Raw genomic sequence first — 16702 nt, 5'->3', positions numbered from 1 at the left:
GAGACATGTGACATAATACAGTTCCCACAATGGGATCTTTTTTTTGGGGGGGAGGGGGATGAAAGGACAGAGAATGGGTAGAAGGGGGTGAGGAAATTAATAGGAACGGGGTGCATGATGGGAAATTCATAAAGAATCAATAAAAAGTTTAAAAAATAAAGAAAGGGGAAAGAAACAAAGGTTTCTTTGATTTGGTTGGTTGCTTGGTGTTTATTACATTTGTTTGTTTGTTTGTTTGTTTATTGGCACTCATGGGCCACCTAGCATTTATGTGGGGATCAGAAGACAACCTATAAAAATCTATTCTCCTCTTCCACCATGTAGGCTTTGGGATCAAACGCAGATTGGCCAGCTTGGCAGCAAGCTACTTTCCCTGTCAAGCTATCTCGATGACCCCGTTTCTTTGTTTTGAGAGAGGGTCTCTGTAGCTCAGACTGGCCTCAGAGCGAGATCATCCTGCTTCTGCCTCAGAGCGGTGATAACATGTGAGCCCCCAGGGCCAGCTGAGAAGGAAGTACTCTTTTTCGTTTTTCTACCCTCCAGTGATGGCCTCGCCTCCCACTAGGGTCTGCCATGACACTTTCCCCTGAAGGCAAATTGCAGTGCAGATTCCTTGCCCAGAGTTTACAGTCTTTAACAGGAGGACATCGATCTATACCTGCTTCCAAGAACCACAGCCTCCTTGTTCAAGTCCTGTCAGCTACTCTGGCTCTAAGCCAGCCTGTTTTCTTCCCCCTCTGTCCTCAACTCATGCTAATTTTTGATCTCTTGTCAATGCCCCTGAGGACCCCACTCAGAAGCAATGTTCCCGGCACATTCACACCAATAACAATTCCATATTTCTCTGTCAAGGCCAAACTTGCATATCCAACATTGTCTTATCGTTGCTTGGAAAGCCATGTCACCCTAAGTCTTGCTTTCTTTCCTACTCATGGCTGCTGGGGCAAGAAACTACCACCTACCCCACCTTCAAGAACAGGAAGGCTAAAGCTGTCGGCCAGCTGCTGGAGAATGAGCCTAGCATGCGTTCCTGAAGCCCAGAGCTCCATCCTGAACAGTGCACAAGCTAGGCATGGCGGTGCACGCCTGGTAGCCCAGCACTCGGAGGAAGAGGCAGGAGCATCGGGAAATCAAGGTCATTTTTAACTACATAAAGAGCTTGACATCAACCATGGTTACAGGAAAATAAACCAAAAACAAGCAAGCAACCAGACAGACAGACAGAAACAAAGCATCTGAAACACACCAGATAGCACTCTATGCCTGCCCTGTCCATGACTCTCCCTTTCCTCCCTGACCCGCGTCACGGTACTCTCTTAAAACTGCTGGGCTTCTCCCTCACTAGTATCCTAAATCAGGAAGCCCACATGGAATAACTTAACTATTCATATTGCAAACGGACTCACCTACTGCCAAGTGCCCCCATGGTATCTCTAGGCCATTAAGTGACACATGACTGCACGTTTATTTTCAAAAGAGACTTCCCCTTCCTTCCTCAGCAAACTAGCACCTGCAGGAGAACAAAGCGGCCATAAAAACAAACACAGTAAAACAAAATCAACTTCTATCCTAGAGGAGGTGTCCAGTGGCTATAGCTATAACCATTTAGGTTTGATTTGGTTTTAAATGTGTGCGTGCGTGCATGTGCGTGTGCGTGTGTTACTAGAACCCATAACCTCATATGTTCTAAACAAGGATCCTACCACTGAGCCACACCCCCTAGCCCCTCACTGGAGGATGCTAGGCAGATGTTCTACCACTGAGATCTATCGCCAGCCTCTTTTACTGCACTAAATTTCCTAGGCTGCCCTTGGGCTTATGATCCTTCTGCCTCTGGTTCCAAAGCACCTAGCAGAGCAGGCCTGTGCTACCACACCCGTGGCTGTTGTTTCTTTTTGTTTTGCTTTTATTAAAGATTTATTTTAGTTTTAATCATTTACACACACACACACACACACACACACACACACACACACACACATACTCTATGTGTGACTATATGCACATAAGTGTAAGTGCCTGAAAAAGCCAGAAGATGGCATCAGACTCTCTGAAGCTGGAGTTCTAACTGGTAGTGAAGCCATCTGAGTGTTGCTGGAAAGCAGATCCTCTGTAACAGCGGTGTCTGTCTTTAACAGGTAAGCCATCTCGCCAGACCCAGGCTTGTCATGTCTTAAAGACACAGCAGCATCTATGTTGCCTTGGACCCTGTACCAAGGGAAGGAAGCAGAAAGGAGAGTTGCAGTGAGAGACGCCAGTTGTCGAAGACTCTGTGGGAACACCCTCTGAAGAGGGGAAGAGCAGTGGCGCTGGGACTGCGTCTCTCTCCTAGGGTGGGTGGGCTGAGGTTCCTTGCCAATGGTGTAGCTCAAAGAGTGGGTTCCCAGCGAAATCATCACAACGCCTTAAAGGACCCGAGGTGTGATACTTGCTGATGGGTAGCAGCAAGGTAGCAGAAGGCCCATTCTGGCCCTATTCATCCCTCTTCCATTACTCCAGTAGCAGCTCATAGCTCAAACCCATCCCATCTGATCAAGAGCCTGAGGGTTTCTCATGGCTCCTCGATTGCCGGTTGAGGTCTCCATAGTTACCTGGCTCTTCCTACAAGTGGAGACCCAACCCCACTGATCTCCTTGACTCTATGGTTCTCAACCTAGGTTCACAGATTCCCCCCAAGATCTATACAATTATAAGCAGAAGTAGGGTCAAAGAACGCCTGCGCTGAATTTGGACACGGACAGAAGGCAATCACCCAACACAGTATCCAGGCTCAGGCAAGGCTGGGCGTGGTGGCACACACCTTGAAAGCCGCCCCTAGGGAGGCAAAGGCAGCAATCCTTGTGAACTGAAGGCCAGCCTGGTATACATCGAGAGTTCCAGGCCAGCCAGGGCTACCTAGTAAGATTCTACCTCAAACTTAATTAATTTTGTATTGCCAACTGAAGTCAAAATCTGCTCAAGGAAGTCAAAATCTGCTCAAGGAAAGCCGGAGCAGATGACTGCCTCTGTCAGTGATAGGACTGGGGAAAGCGACTAGAACCAGGTTACCAGCTCTTGCGCATGTGAGGGACACAGAAAAGGAACATCCTGTGCCTGCCCTCACTTAATCGCATCACCTGAGGAGAGACTAGCCCCAGGCCAGTAGGTGCCCTGACTTCAGAACACACCTGCTTGGCTTCTGTGGTTTCTCCCCCAGATTCATCGTCTTTGCATCCTTCAAGCCTCTGGTACCCGCCACCCTGCTCTATGTATTGCCTGGCCTTTATCAACCCCTGCCTCCAGGCTGGCAATCAGGAGTTCTTTTCCTGGCTAATTCCTTCTCCCTGCCCCTGGGTAAGAAGAAAATCTGGGACACCCCACCACCCCTCATAGGAAGTTTCCCCTTGGGCAGCCCCACCATGCAAAGGGAGGATGTCTTGCCCTCTTTTCAGGGTTCATCAACACACAGATGGGGCAAAAATTACAAAGTGAAAAGGTCTCACTACCCACCCTCCCTTGAGCGAGGGCCTTCCAAGGTTCGACTGTGGTTGGCCTTCAGGTCCTTGAAGAGCTTCAGTCTCTTAGTCTGCTCCTCTTAGTAATTTCCCCTCTCGCTCACTCTGTTCCAGCCACACCGGCCTTCCTGCCATACCTCCAGCACACACCAAGCTGGGCTGGCCTCAGGACCTTTGCACCTTCCAGTCCCGCTGCCTAGAGTGTTCTACCCCGACATGATCATCTGGGTGCCTCTTCATCCATTAAGCCTCATCCTTTTTCCTGTCCCTTCCCACCCCCACCCCCAGAAAACATGAGCTCCCAATACCGCCCAGTATAGCGTTTGATACAAGTAACGTACCACAAGCAGAGATGGAAGGGAGGCAAGGCCAATAACAGGGCAAATGGGGACTCCGGGGTATAGCTGATAAAGAAAACTTCCTTTTCAGACAGTCATAGAGCCCTAGACCAAAATATGGCTTCAGGAGCCCAAAAGAAGCTGAGCACTAGCCACATTGGTACATATGATAACATTATACTAATGAAGATATGAGTCCAGTCTGTGGCAAGAGAAAGGCTTCTTTGTGTCCTTCTAACAAAAGCCATGCTGAGCTTGAGGGGACCTATTAGAAAGGGACCAAAGAAGACCTAGAGAAGGCCTGAAGGGAGGCAGCAGGGCTGTTTCTCGGGCAAAGGCACTTGCCAGCAAACTTGACCAAATTCAGTCTTTGGAACATACATGGTAGAAGAACTGACTCCTACAAGTTACACACACACACACACACACACACAGACATACACACACAGACATACACACACAGACACACACACACAGACACACACACACAGAGAGAGAGAGAGAGACATACACACACAGACACACACAGACACACACACACATACACACACACACACACACACACACACACACACACATACACACACACCACTACAGATAAAATTAAATTGCTGTAAAATGACGGACGGGGAAGGAGAAGAATAGGTACATATAGGAGGAAGATTCCTGCAGTGAGGTGCCCACGCAGGACATTTGGAGACAGTTTCTTACTTATATTTTAATTAAAGTATTTATTGGGCAACACTGGAGATGTTAGTTGAGGGCTCTACACGTACCAGACAAGGATAGGTCTATACATGGCCTTTGTCTTATTTTTTTCTTTTTTCTCAACATTTTATTTACTCATGTGGGAAGGTGTGGGTGTGGGTACATGAGCGCCACAGTGTTCTGTGTGGAGATCGGAGGGCAGCTTGAAGGAGTTGCTTGCCTTCTTCCACCATACGAATTCTGAAGATCAACCTCAGGGCATCTGGCTTGGCAGCAAGGATCTTTACCCAATAATGAGCCATGCTGCTGGCCAGATTTCCTCTTTACTAAACCCATAGCACTCTGGTTTCGTGGCTCCTCACCTACTCCCTGCCCTGTCTCCCAGCCAGCTCCCGTCTTATTCCTCCATAGCCTGCCCTGTGTCACTCCTCCAGCAGCTCAGTGTCCAGAGACATGACAAAAGGCGGATTGCTGACGTGAATGTAACCTCGCTCGCCAGGCACCAGCCATACACATCAGTAGCTGCCCCAGCCCACTCGCCTATCCAAAATCCACTGACTTCTCCCTCATCCAAACCTCCATTTGATAGAGTTGCCATCGTGACCTGAGCCAGAACAGTCACCTCTAACTCTGATCTCCTGGCTCCGGCCATCACAAGCACCGGTCACACTTACTGGTCTGTTCGATCAGAATAAATATCTAAATTCCCGGTTGAGGCCTAGCCATTCTGCTATTCTCTAGACCTCAAGGTGTTTTTTTTGTTTTTTGTTTTTTGTTTTTGTTTTTGTTTTTGTTTTGGTTTTGGTTGGTTGGTTGATTTTTTAAGAGAGGAGGGGGAGGGGGAGGGGGACAGGGAGAAACACCAGAACATGATCACCCCAACAGAGGGAAGTGATCAACGTGTTGGGGGGGGGGGTCCAGAGTCCCCATCAGAAGCAGTCACTGCTCCCCATATTGTGGGACCCACAAGGAGACTGTGCTGCCTATCTACTACATCTGAGCAGAGCCTTGCCAAGAAGAGGAGACAAGGCAGTCCAGAGGAGACTCGATAGGCTGAGGTCAGATGTTAGGGGAGGGGGGCTCCCCTTTTTGGGGGAAGAAGGGGAGAGGGGATAAAGGAGGGAGGGTGGAACTGGGAAATGATGAGGGAGGGGGATGTAAAGTGAACAAATTTTTAGAAAAAAATTTTTTTAATTTTAAGTTTAAAAAAAGAAAAACATGATTGCAGTGTCTGAAGAGGCCAGAAGAAGGCATCAAATTCCCTGGAGCTAGTTAACATCAGGTGGTTGTCAGCCACCTGATAGGTGTGCTGGGATGCGAACTCAGGTCCTCTGCAAGCAAGAACAAGTGCTCTTACCAAGGAGCACTCTCTCCAGCCCCCAAGGATCTCAGTGTCCTTTCATGACTCTACTAATTACTCCCCCAAGCACCCAGCTGTCCACTTGGAGCCTTTGGTTTGCGAACACGTTCCTCTGTCCGGTGAACATGCTTATCCATCCTTGGCAGAGCCGTTCTATCTGGCATGAATTCCAGAGTAATGGCACCTAGGCTGTGAAGTAGCCTTCTCTCAGTAATTGTTACCTGAGATTTTAGGGGGTTGTTCCTTTGAGGGATTCTTAGAGTCTTTGCATAACTCGGTCGCCCGAGATACACCAGGCCAACCAGGTACGGCTGAGAATCCCTTGCGTGTTGGTTTCTTCAAGACAACCCCCTAGATCATGAAAGAGGTTCTGATATAGGGAAACCGACTCGCTAAAAGTGCCTTTTGTGTAACAATAAAAAGCACTTCTAAGGAGAGCATACTTGGGACTGACCCAGCCCCCCCCCCCCCCCCCCGCCCCGCAAATATGTAACAATTGCGCAGTTTGGTCCTCCTACGGGGCTCCTAACAGCAGGAGCAGGGGCTGTCTCAGACTCCGTTGCCTGCCTTTGGCTCTCTTTCTCCTAACTGGGCTGCCTCACCCAGCCTCCAGAGGAGAAGATGCACCTAGGTAATTTGATATGCCGAGGCTGGTTGATATTCAGGGAAGCCTCCTCTTTTCAAAGAGAAAAAGAGGAGTGGCTGGGGGGGGGGGGGGAGGAGGAGTGGCTAGGGGGAGGGGAGGGGGGAGGACTAGGAGAAGAGGGGAGTGAAATTGCTCTGGATGTAAAGTACCTAAATGAATTAATTTTTTAAAAGCATTTCTAGGAAGTTGCCGGCATTCAGTCACTGAAAGGCTGATCCCCCTGCTGTTTGAGAAAGTGTAGATTCATTCCACGGTATCTCTCTTTTCTTCAATCAATCATCACGTGTAGCCCAGAACACTGACAACTGTCCTCCACCTTTCCCTACTCACGGGGTGAGGGGGGAGGGGGGGGGGGAGCCAAGCCACACCACTGCACTCAGTTTCGCCCTGGGGCATGAACTCTGCAATAGTCTTACGTTAACAGACTGACTCCATCAGGCACTGATTACTAGCCAAGCATTGTCCTCAGGTCTTTAACTAAACAGGTTGTTTGAATTCTATGGTTCCCATTTTTACAGCAGAGAAAATGAGGTAAAGCCGCACTAGCCTGAGGGCTGAGCCACTCTGCAAGTCCAGACAGTAGTAAACGTGGGGCAACCTTGGGCACCCAGATCACAATCTGCAATGATTTCTTGTGTCATCCCAGGGGTAGTAGGAGGGGGACCTTTAATCACTCTACCAGTCATCTTTAATAAGCCTAGAGGCTCGTTTGCTAAATGTTCACTCCCTCCCAGGCACTGTGCCAACTAAATGTCCTTCCCGCCCCCCCCCCGCCCCCCCCCATGGCCAATGGCCTTGGGTTTAGAGGTGGATACTGTTCTGCTTATCTCGAGTGGAGCATGGAGGCCTCCCCCCAGGTCCTCAGGAATGTAAAGGACACTGAGATACGCCAAACACCATCCCAGTAAGGAGAAAAAACAGTGCAGACCCATTTTCCGGATGGGCAAACAGAAACTCGGAACCCTTTTCCTACAGCCAACGAGCTCCAGCTTAGGTCTATTGTCTCTTCTCTCCTTGACTTCTAAAAAAAACGACCCCCTTTGGGAATGAGTGAGGTGAGAAGGGAGGCAAACAAGACCCCCCAATATTCCCTGAAACCTGGCTGGCCTTCAGTGGAGGCCCCCCTACCTCCCCCCACCCCCCCTCACCCCCGGGCAGGCTCAGCGATGCTCTTGGAACTCAAACAGCAGCTATGGCTGGGAGGGAGCTAGCTGTAAAGGTCATGGCCAACTTCATAGTCTTGAGAGTTCTTCTCTCTTGGGGAGCTCCATCCAAGCAGTGGGATCCAAGTCACTCTGCTGGAGGGAGGCCTCACTGGTGCCTACAACCTTGACTGGGCTCAGACTGCAGTCTTGGAGAGCCCTGTCTCCCCATATCACAAGTAGCTCATAGGTTTTTGCAAGCCAAAGCTGGGTCCTCCTAACAGCCTCTCTCTCCCCTTACCTCCACACTCTTCTTTAAGACACGCCCCCACCCCCAAAACCCCATCCCAGAAATTAAGGGCCTCTCCATGGTCAGGCCCATGGCTCATACCTGCCATTGAAGCTACCCGAAAGGCTGAGAGGTTAGGAGGACTGGAAAAATCCAAGGCCTGCCTGGCTCACAGAATGAGTTCAAGGCCATTAGTGAGACCGTCTCAAAATGAAATATAAGGGCTAGGTTGATGGGTAAGGTGCTTGCTGTACAAGGATGGAACCTGAGTTCATATCCCTAGCACGAATGTAAAAAAAAAAAAAAAAAAAAAGGCATGGTGATCTGTGCCTGTAACTCCACGGGGGAGGGGGTTGGGGGGGAGGGGTAAAAAAGAGGCAGATGCCTTGTTCTGCCAAAACAGCAAGCTGCTGGTTCAGTTAAGCAACCTTGTCTAGGAAAACAAGGTGGCAAATGACAGAGGAAGCTATAAGAAGTCAACCTCTGGCCTCCACACATTTGAGCTCACACACACACACACACACACACACACACACACACACACACAGAGAAGACACCACATGTGAGCACACACATACACAAAGGAAGGAAGCAACCAAAGTATTCTAGTGGTGGAGTTCTTGGGTGTCATGAGGTCCTAGATTCAACCTAGCCCCCACCCCCATCCCAAATGAAATAAAATAAGGGGCCCTTCCAAACTCTCCGAAGCCCAGCTCTGAAGTCTCCGCACAGGCATTCCCTCACACCCCCACTTCCAAACAAGCATGAAACACAATTCTTCTGGGAGAACATAAAAGAATTTCCACCTTTCTTCTCATGGCTTCACACACGTTCCATCAGGGGCCAGCCGCCTCTCCTGCCAAGCCACGGTGTCTTTTCAACTTTCCCCACATACTTCAGGACCTTCCACTCAAGACGCAATCAGATGGCGGCTAATTGTTGTCTTAAGCATCCCTCTTACCACACAGCCCGGAGAATAGAATTGGGCTCCTGGTCTTCCAAGCCATGGTCAACCACTCCCTACCTCCTTTCTTCCTTCCCCGTGTCCACTTTCGCTATGTCAGCCTCTTTTCTGGTCTACAAACAAACTGATTTGGGCCTTTTCTCAGGATTTTGATGCCTGGGCCCAGAAAGTTTGCCATAGCAGGTGCATCACGACAGGCTGGCCATTTCTCTCAGACACCATTGGCTCCCCTCTCCACACTCCAACCTCCTTTCTCCAGTTATTAGGAGTGTGGTCTACACACTCCAGGCACCACTTGAAAGTGAAAAGATGTGATCCTGTCCCCATAGGCCAGTCTACGTGGCTGCCAGACAGGGCCCTGCTGTGTCTGCGGTCATCGCCCCGTCGCGGTGGCACCCAGCGGGCGCTCCGCACCGAGTCTCCAGTGACAGACACCCCTGTGGCGTGGTGCCCGTTCACACATCGGATTCTCCGCGTCACGGGGCCACGATAAGCCCCCATTCGCTCCCGCGCATTTCCCAGTCAAGTCCAGCACTTGCACCTGCTCCCTCCAGGAGGGGGGGGGGGGGCGTGGAGCAGAGCTCTCCCGAGAAGGTAACCGGAGCCGGGATCAGATGACATACCCCAAGAAGTACCTTGTGGGCGGAATGATGAGGAACTCAACGACCCTGTGTTGAGTCCGCGCCGGGCTGGTCTTGACCCAAGAGATGAGACACGAGAACGTTACGAAAGTAGCTACTAGGGCGGCGGCCCCGGAGAGAGGCGTTCGCTTACCTGGAGGTGGAGGCAGCCGGGTGCAGGCCGAGGCGGGGCGGAGACCAGCTAACCCGAAGATGCCGCGGACACGCAGCTGACTGTGCTGGGCCGGGAAACTGCTCTCAACAGGGCCTCCACTGCCAGGAGAGGAAATAGGACCGGAGGGGGCCTCCAGGAGGGGCTTGATGGGGCCCTAGGCGTGGCCTAAGCAGGGGAGAAGGGCGTGGCTTCAGTGCCCTCCAGCCGGAGCACCAGAACAACTGCTTGATCTAAGACCCTTTTAACTCTAAAACTGCCCAACCTGCTGCTTGGCCTCGCCCCCGCGCCACCAGGCCCCTCCCTAGACCCCGCCCCGCAATTCTCCGCGGCCTCCAGACCCCGCCCTCAGCCCCCTAAATCTTCCCCGTGGGACCCCGCCCCCAGCCGACCCTGCCCAAAGAAGCCAGGCTCCGCCCTAGACTAGGATCCGCTGCCCAAGACCCCGCCCACAGCCCCCTCCCCGCCGCCGCCGCCAGGACCTGACCAGCACTCCACTCCAATCTCTACCCTTGCTCTGTCACACCTCGCCCCACCCCTGCTTTCAGCCTCTTTCTCTTACAGATTAAGCCTGGTCCCCAGCCCAGCTCCGCTTTGTCAGACCCCGCCCCTACCTCCCTCTCTCCGGGAACCTGGCCTTTCTCCAGCCAGGCTGTCGGTTTTTGCAGCACCTTATCTCCGACCTTTTAACCCAGCAACTCCTGCGGGATGCTGTCTGGCTCCTGCTTCGTCTGGTCTGCTTCCCAGTTCAAAATGTCTTCTTTGTGATGCTCTGCCTTGTCCTTCTGCCTGCACCCTGTTTCTCGGATGCACTGCTAGGTTCTGCAAAGGAGGCCTGGATCTTTCCGCGGGCATCGGTACGCCTGTATTTAAGTAGTTGGAGTCCGTCAGACCAACATAGAGGATCTCGGGACCTAGCCCACCCAGGGGCTATCTGCAGGTTTTGTGAGGTGCAAAGGTCAAGCAAGATCTGAGAGGTGAAGCTGAGATACAAGTCGGTGTGGGAGATAGTTGTTGCAGGTGTTTGATCAAGAGCAACGCAGGAGGAGATTGAGCCTTTCCTTGTCTGCTAGAGCCAGAGGAAAGACAATGCTAGGGCAAACAGTTACCAGCCAAGGGAAGAGGCTTCTAATGGTTTCTTTGAGAAAATGTAAAATGAGGGCATCAAACCTGTCTGTGAGGACTGGACTTGGGAGCAAAGCACGGTTGCTAGACTGCTTATCTAGGATACAGGGTTGGATCCCCAGTACCACATAAACCAAAAGAGATAGTGTAGACCTCAGATCCCAGCACTCAAGAACCCATGGAAGCCATTCTGAGCAACAAGAAACCCTGACTCAAAAAATAAATTAATTAATTAATTAAAAACCAATATTTTATGGCTCCCAGGACAGACCCAAGGCAAGGAAGTTGAGATATTTCTGGTCAAAGGAACCCGTCACTGGGAGTCCAGTTTTCAGTCCCTTCCTCAGAAGGTTCCCATCCCTAAATGTGCCACCCTCTATAAACATTAATGCGTTTATTTTTCTCCCTGAGTTTTTGAGACAAGGTCTTTCTTTTTGACCACCACCCCTGCCCCAGCCCCAAACTCAGTAATCCTCCTGCCTCTGCTTCCTGCACGCTGGGATTACAGGGGTGCACCCTTAAATTGGGGGCTATACTTATCTTTTATTCTCTTCCTGTCCCTATGAAGTTTGTGTTGTCTATGTGGAAGCAGAAAGTCACCCAGGGCATCCCCAAGCACCCGGAACATGTCAGCCGGTGACATGGGAATGCATGCAAGCCAGGGGTCCACAGAGAAGTAGAGGATCTGAGTGTGCCTGGGCCATGGAGAAATTTTCAGTGTGAGTTACAGCCAAGGTAGGATGGCGGGAGAAGGAGAAGAATGTCAGCTTTTCATTGCACTCCTGGTCATCAGCCTGAGAGTGCTTAGGTATTCTTAGAAGACTCTATTCCTGGCTCCTTGGAGCTGAGAAAAATAAAAGGACTAAAAGAACCATCAGGGATGGCTGACAAGATGGCTCAGCAGGTAAAGATGTCTGCCACCACCAAGCCTGACAACCTGAATTCAATACCCAGGACATGGTGGAAGAAGAGAGCCAACTACCACTAAGTGGGTTTCTTCACTTCTACATGCGTACGCACACATACCCATGGTGTGCACAAAATAAATTCAAGGGTAATTAAAAGTAGTATCAGGGGTCAGCAGTGTAGGGCCCGCCACAGAAATCTCCCAGGACACTCTGGGTAGAGGTATTACCCGTTTTTGAACCTGGGCTGCCTGAGAGGGGCCATACAGAAGTGTGGGGGATACAGGAGGCTGTCGTTCCGGAAGGCATGACCCGGGGATGGCCAATAGAAGGAAGACAGTACGCCCGAAAGTGTTAGAAACAACATGCGCAGGATTTAGGGAGACAGAGGACGCCAAGGCCTGGCAGGCATGAGAGAGCAGATTTCTAAGCTGGTGCGTGCAGTGTATATTGTCAGGGAAGAGGTACCCTAACGAAGGCGAAGGCGGGAGCTCAAGCCTGGGAGAGGAAGGCTCCCATGTTTTCTCTTCTTGCAGGCTTTCTTTCATTCCTTGCAGTTTGTCACTTTTCAGGTCTTTTTGTCGTTATTTTTATTCTACAGATAAGGATCTCTTATATCTCAGGCTAGCCTCAAAATCCCTATGTACCTGAGGAGGATGATCTTGACCTTTCTGATCCTCCTGCCTCCACTAATCCCTAAACTCTGGGATTATAAATGTAAGCCACTATATGAGATGTTTTGTGTGTGTGTCTGTGTGTGTGTGTCTGTGTGTGTGTGTTTCCCAGGGCTTCTTGCATGCTTGAAAAGCACTGTCCTGCTAAACTATATCCCATTATTAACCCCTCACCAAAACACTCACACACAGACTTTGACACCCTGTGTGACCTTCCCATCCATGTGAGTCTCATAGGACTAAAGGAGCTAAAAATCACCAGGACACGGGAAGCAGTTATATGTTGCTCTTCCCCGCTCCATCTTAATTTCTTTTCTGTTACTACAATAAAACACTCTGACAAAACTGACTTTAGGAAGAAAGGATTTACTTTGGCTCAACAATTCCAGATTCCCTGCTCATCACTAAAGGGAAGGCATGGAGGCAGGAGCCTGGGGCATCTGGCTACAATCCATGTGCAGTCAAGAAACAGTGATGGATGCTGGCGCTTAGCTCATCTTCCCTTTTCTGTATACTCTAGGATCCACAACAGTGGGCAGGTCTTCCCGCTTCAATCTAATGAAGAAAACCACTGATAGGCATAGCCAGATGCCTCTCCCAGGTGGTTCCAGACTTCATTAAGTTCATAATTGAGACTGACCATCCCAGCCTCCAACTAGGGGTTTGAGGTAGACACCTATATTGATCTTCCCCAGACCCTGGGCTCATTGGCCAGGCCTGGAGTCTGAGCCCTGAACCCTGGACCCACAAAGCCTGAGCTAAACACAACAATACTTATTTTTAAAATGGTCACTGTCTTAGTTAGTTAGGGTTTCTATTACTCCAGTGAAACACCATGACCAAAAAGCAAGTTCATCGTTGGAGGTAGCCAGGACAGGAGATTGAGCAGGGCAGGAACCTGCAGGCAGGAACTGATGCAGAAGCCTTGGAGGGGTATTGCATACTGGCTTGCTCTCTGTGGCTCACTCAGCCTGCTTTCTTATAAAAATCCAGGACCACCCGCTAAGGGCTGGTCCGTCTACATCAATCATTAATTAAGAAAATGCCCCCACAAGTTTGCCTATAACCACATCCCATGGAGGCATTTTTCTCAATCGAGGCTCCCTCCTCTCTGGCGACTCTAGCTGACATCAAGTTGATAATAAAACCAGCCAGCACAGCTGACACACTTTTAACTTGACATACAACTAGATGACTATTAAACCACAACCTTTTCTTTCTTGTTCATCCCTCCTCCCAAAATTACACATTAATAAGGACATTACAATATAAAACATTTTACAACTTTAAAAAGTCCCACAACTTTATAAATGCAAACACTTATTTTTATTTTTATTTTTATTTTTTTTGGTTTTTCCAGACAAGGTCTCTCTGTGTAGCCTTGGCTGTCCTGGACTAACTCTGTAGACCAGGCTGGCCTCAAATTTACAGCGATCCGCCTTGCCTCTGCCTCCCAAGTGCTGGGATTAAAGGCGTGTGACACCACCACCCAGCTAATGCAAACACTTTAAAAGTTGTCTCTTGCTGGGCAGTGGTGGCACACGCCTTTAATCCCAGCACTTGGGAGGCAGAGGCAGGTGGATCGCTGTGAGCTCAAAGCCAGCCTGGTCTACAAAGTGAGTCCAGGACAGCCAAGGCTACACAGGGAAACCCTGTCTTGAAAAAACAAAAAACAAAAAACAAAACAAAACAAAACAAAAAAGTTGTCTCTTTCCGTGGCCATGGTGGCACATGCCTTTAATCTCAGCACTCGGGTGGCAAAGACAGGCAGATCTCTGTGAGTTCGAGGCCAGCCTGGCCTACGGGGTGAGTTCAAAAAAACAAATTAAGTACTTTCTAACCCGAAGAAAAAAAGAACTAGGGACACCGTCACAATCTGAAAAAGCAAAACCAAACTCCCCACAGTGTAAATAACAAAATGTCTAATGTCTAATGTCTGGGATCCGCTCACTGTCTTCTGGGTTTCTCCACAGGGCTTGACTCATTTCTCCCACTCGCCCTCTACAGCGCCCAGAGCCTGTCTTCTCCACTCTGGCTAACTCCACTCCACTGCTCTTGCCCTTCTTGGTGGTCATCCCCATGGTGCTGGCATCTCCAGAAAGCAGGGGCCTTCTGCTGCAACTGGGATGCACTTTAACCAACAGCCTCTCATAAGCTCTCTTCACGGTGCCAAGCCTCAGCTTTCAGCATTATCCCTTCAATCCTGAGCCTTCACTTGCCACTGAGGCCGCACCTTCACCAATGGCCTTTCCTGGCCTCTCCCGGTGCCAAGCATCGGCTGCTCTCCATGACCCTTACGTGTCTTCCAAACCATTATCACCTGGGTATCACCTATTATACTGCTAAGTTCTGCTGACAGTATGAGGTGCAACGTTGTTCGCCTCTGGAGCAGAGCTCTGTATGCTGACTCTTCAGGAAACACTTCCCAGAAGATTTCACCCCAGTGATGTTGGTCTCTTCTTAGTCACCACTAATTTCTCAGTTCTAGGTCACCTGACATCAGCATCGATTGTTCCTGGAAAACAAGGTTATACTTTAGTTGTTCTAGACTCGTGTTCATCACAACTGCAGCTGACCAGACACTGTAGATTGTGGGGGGGAATGGTCTGATGTATTTTGATGCTAATTACTGCTTGTTGTCTGTGTGACTCCCCTTTGTGTGTGTGTGTGTGTGTGTGTGTGTGTGTGTGTGTGTGTGTGTGTGTGTGTGTTTTTCTCTCCTTTATTAATTTATTCTTGTTACATCTCAATGGTTATCCCATCCCTTGTATCCTCCCATTCTTCCCTCCCTCCCATTTTCCCCTTACTCCCCTCCCCTATGACTGTTCCTGAGGGGGATTACCTCCCCCTGTATATGCTCATAGGGTATCAAGTCTCTTCTTGGTAACCTGCTGTCCTTCCTCTGAGTGCCACCAGGTCTCCCCCGCCAGGGGACATGGTGACTCCCCTTTTAATTAATAAAAAGCCATCCCACCTGGGCAGGACAAAGGAGATAGAGGGATGGCTAAAATTCCCTGGCTAAGGGGGAGACAGAGAGAGGAATCCTGGGAAGAAGAGGAAGAAGACCAGAGAGACCTGAAGTGAGGGGAGGAAGGCCGCCGTGGGTTCGATGGAGGAGACGCACATGGCCGGTGGTGGGGATGGAGAATCCAGCGCAGATGGAGAACATGAGCAAGTATCTGGGGTTAGAGATGGGAGGTAGCTTGATAGAAGTTACAAGAAGCAGATGGCATGGGATTGAGGCAGGGATCCCATACCTGCCCCACTATGGGAGTAGTTTAGAAGATTAATGTCTGCCCTGCCCCAGGTTAATAAGTGTCTGTGTCTTAATTCATTGCTAGCCCGTAATACTAATAATATTGATAATTAACAACAATAGTAGATCCTTCACATAAATGGCCCAATAGATTCTTTCTTTCCCTCTGAAACCTCACAAGGCAGTCTTCCATCTTCTGCATCGCCCTCAACATTCTTCCAAGCGCCTCCAAAACAGCTTCCCAAGCGTTGAACACCCAGTGGCTTTTCCTGCACAAAGTTCCAAAGTCCTGCGCGTAACGTGATCAGGTCTGTCACAGCAATACCCGACAATCCTGGTGGCAACTTGTCTAAGTTAGGGTTTCAGTTGCTGCCTTGAAACACTATGACCAGAGTAAATTTGGGTGGTTGCTTACTAGTGTATAATTTCAATATTCTTCACTGAAGGTGGTCAGGACAGGAGTTCAAAAAGGGCAGGAACCTGCAGACAGGAGCTGATGCAGAGGCCATGGAAGTATGCTCACTGGCTTGCTTATCGTGGCTTTCTTAGCCTGCTTCTTTGTTTGTTTGTTTTTTAGTTTCATCATGCTATTTAATCTAGCACGTCTAATATAAATACTTCCCCAGCATTTCTCCTAGAGACCTCTTTGCCCACTGTTAAAACCTGCTTTCTTACGGAACCCAGGACCATTAAATAGCCCATAGCACTTGTTGTGGAAGTTTTGGGCTTAGATGTAAAACATGTTTTTGTTTTAATCCCAGGTGTGGGAATACAGGGCTGCTCCAGTTTGTCCGCAGCTGATATTTGCCTCCTGAAAAGGGCGCATGATGTTTGCCAGCTGTGAGTTACCTCATGCAAGGGTGTGGTCTTTGTCATTAGGGATAAGGATAAAAGCCGACCCAAAGAGAGATGGGGGGGGGGGCTCCAAGAAAGAAGAAGGCTGCTGGTGCTCCCCCCTGCCACTCCCCCACTCCCCCACCCACCCCCACTGCTCCTGGTTGCTGTTGAT

General features: G+C 49.8%; 1 protein-coding gene across 3 annotated transcripts in view; it reads right to left on the bottom strand.

Moving 5' to 3' along the window:
• The window catches only part of CERS4 (ceramide synthase 4), a 32214-nt gene extending 21946 nt beyond the window's left edge, over positions 1 to 10268 (bottom strand). Inside the window, exons 1-2 of one of the 3 annotated variants that reach the window (XM_084763441.1) lie at positions 10221 to 10268; positions 9716 to 9901 (exon numbers count right to left, since the gene is read on the bottom strand). The gene's annotated coding sequence lies outside the window, so the exon portion shown is untranslated. The other 2 variants (XM_084763440.1, XM_084763442.1) reach the window with 2 other exon arrangements.
• Positions 10269 to 16702: the final 6434 nt, after the last annotated feature.

Source organism: Acomys minous (genome assembly GCF_964271855.1).
Source record: "Acomys minous genome assembly, chromosome: 16".
Classification (NCBI taxonomy): domain Eukaryota; kingdom Metazoa; phylum Chordata; class Mammalia; order Rodentia; family Muridae; genus Acomys; species Acomys minous.
Note: the sequence above shows the minus strand (reverse complement) of the source record. Positions and strands in the feature narration are given on the sequence as shown.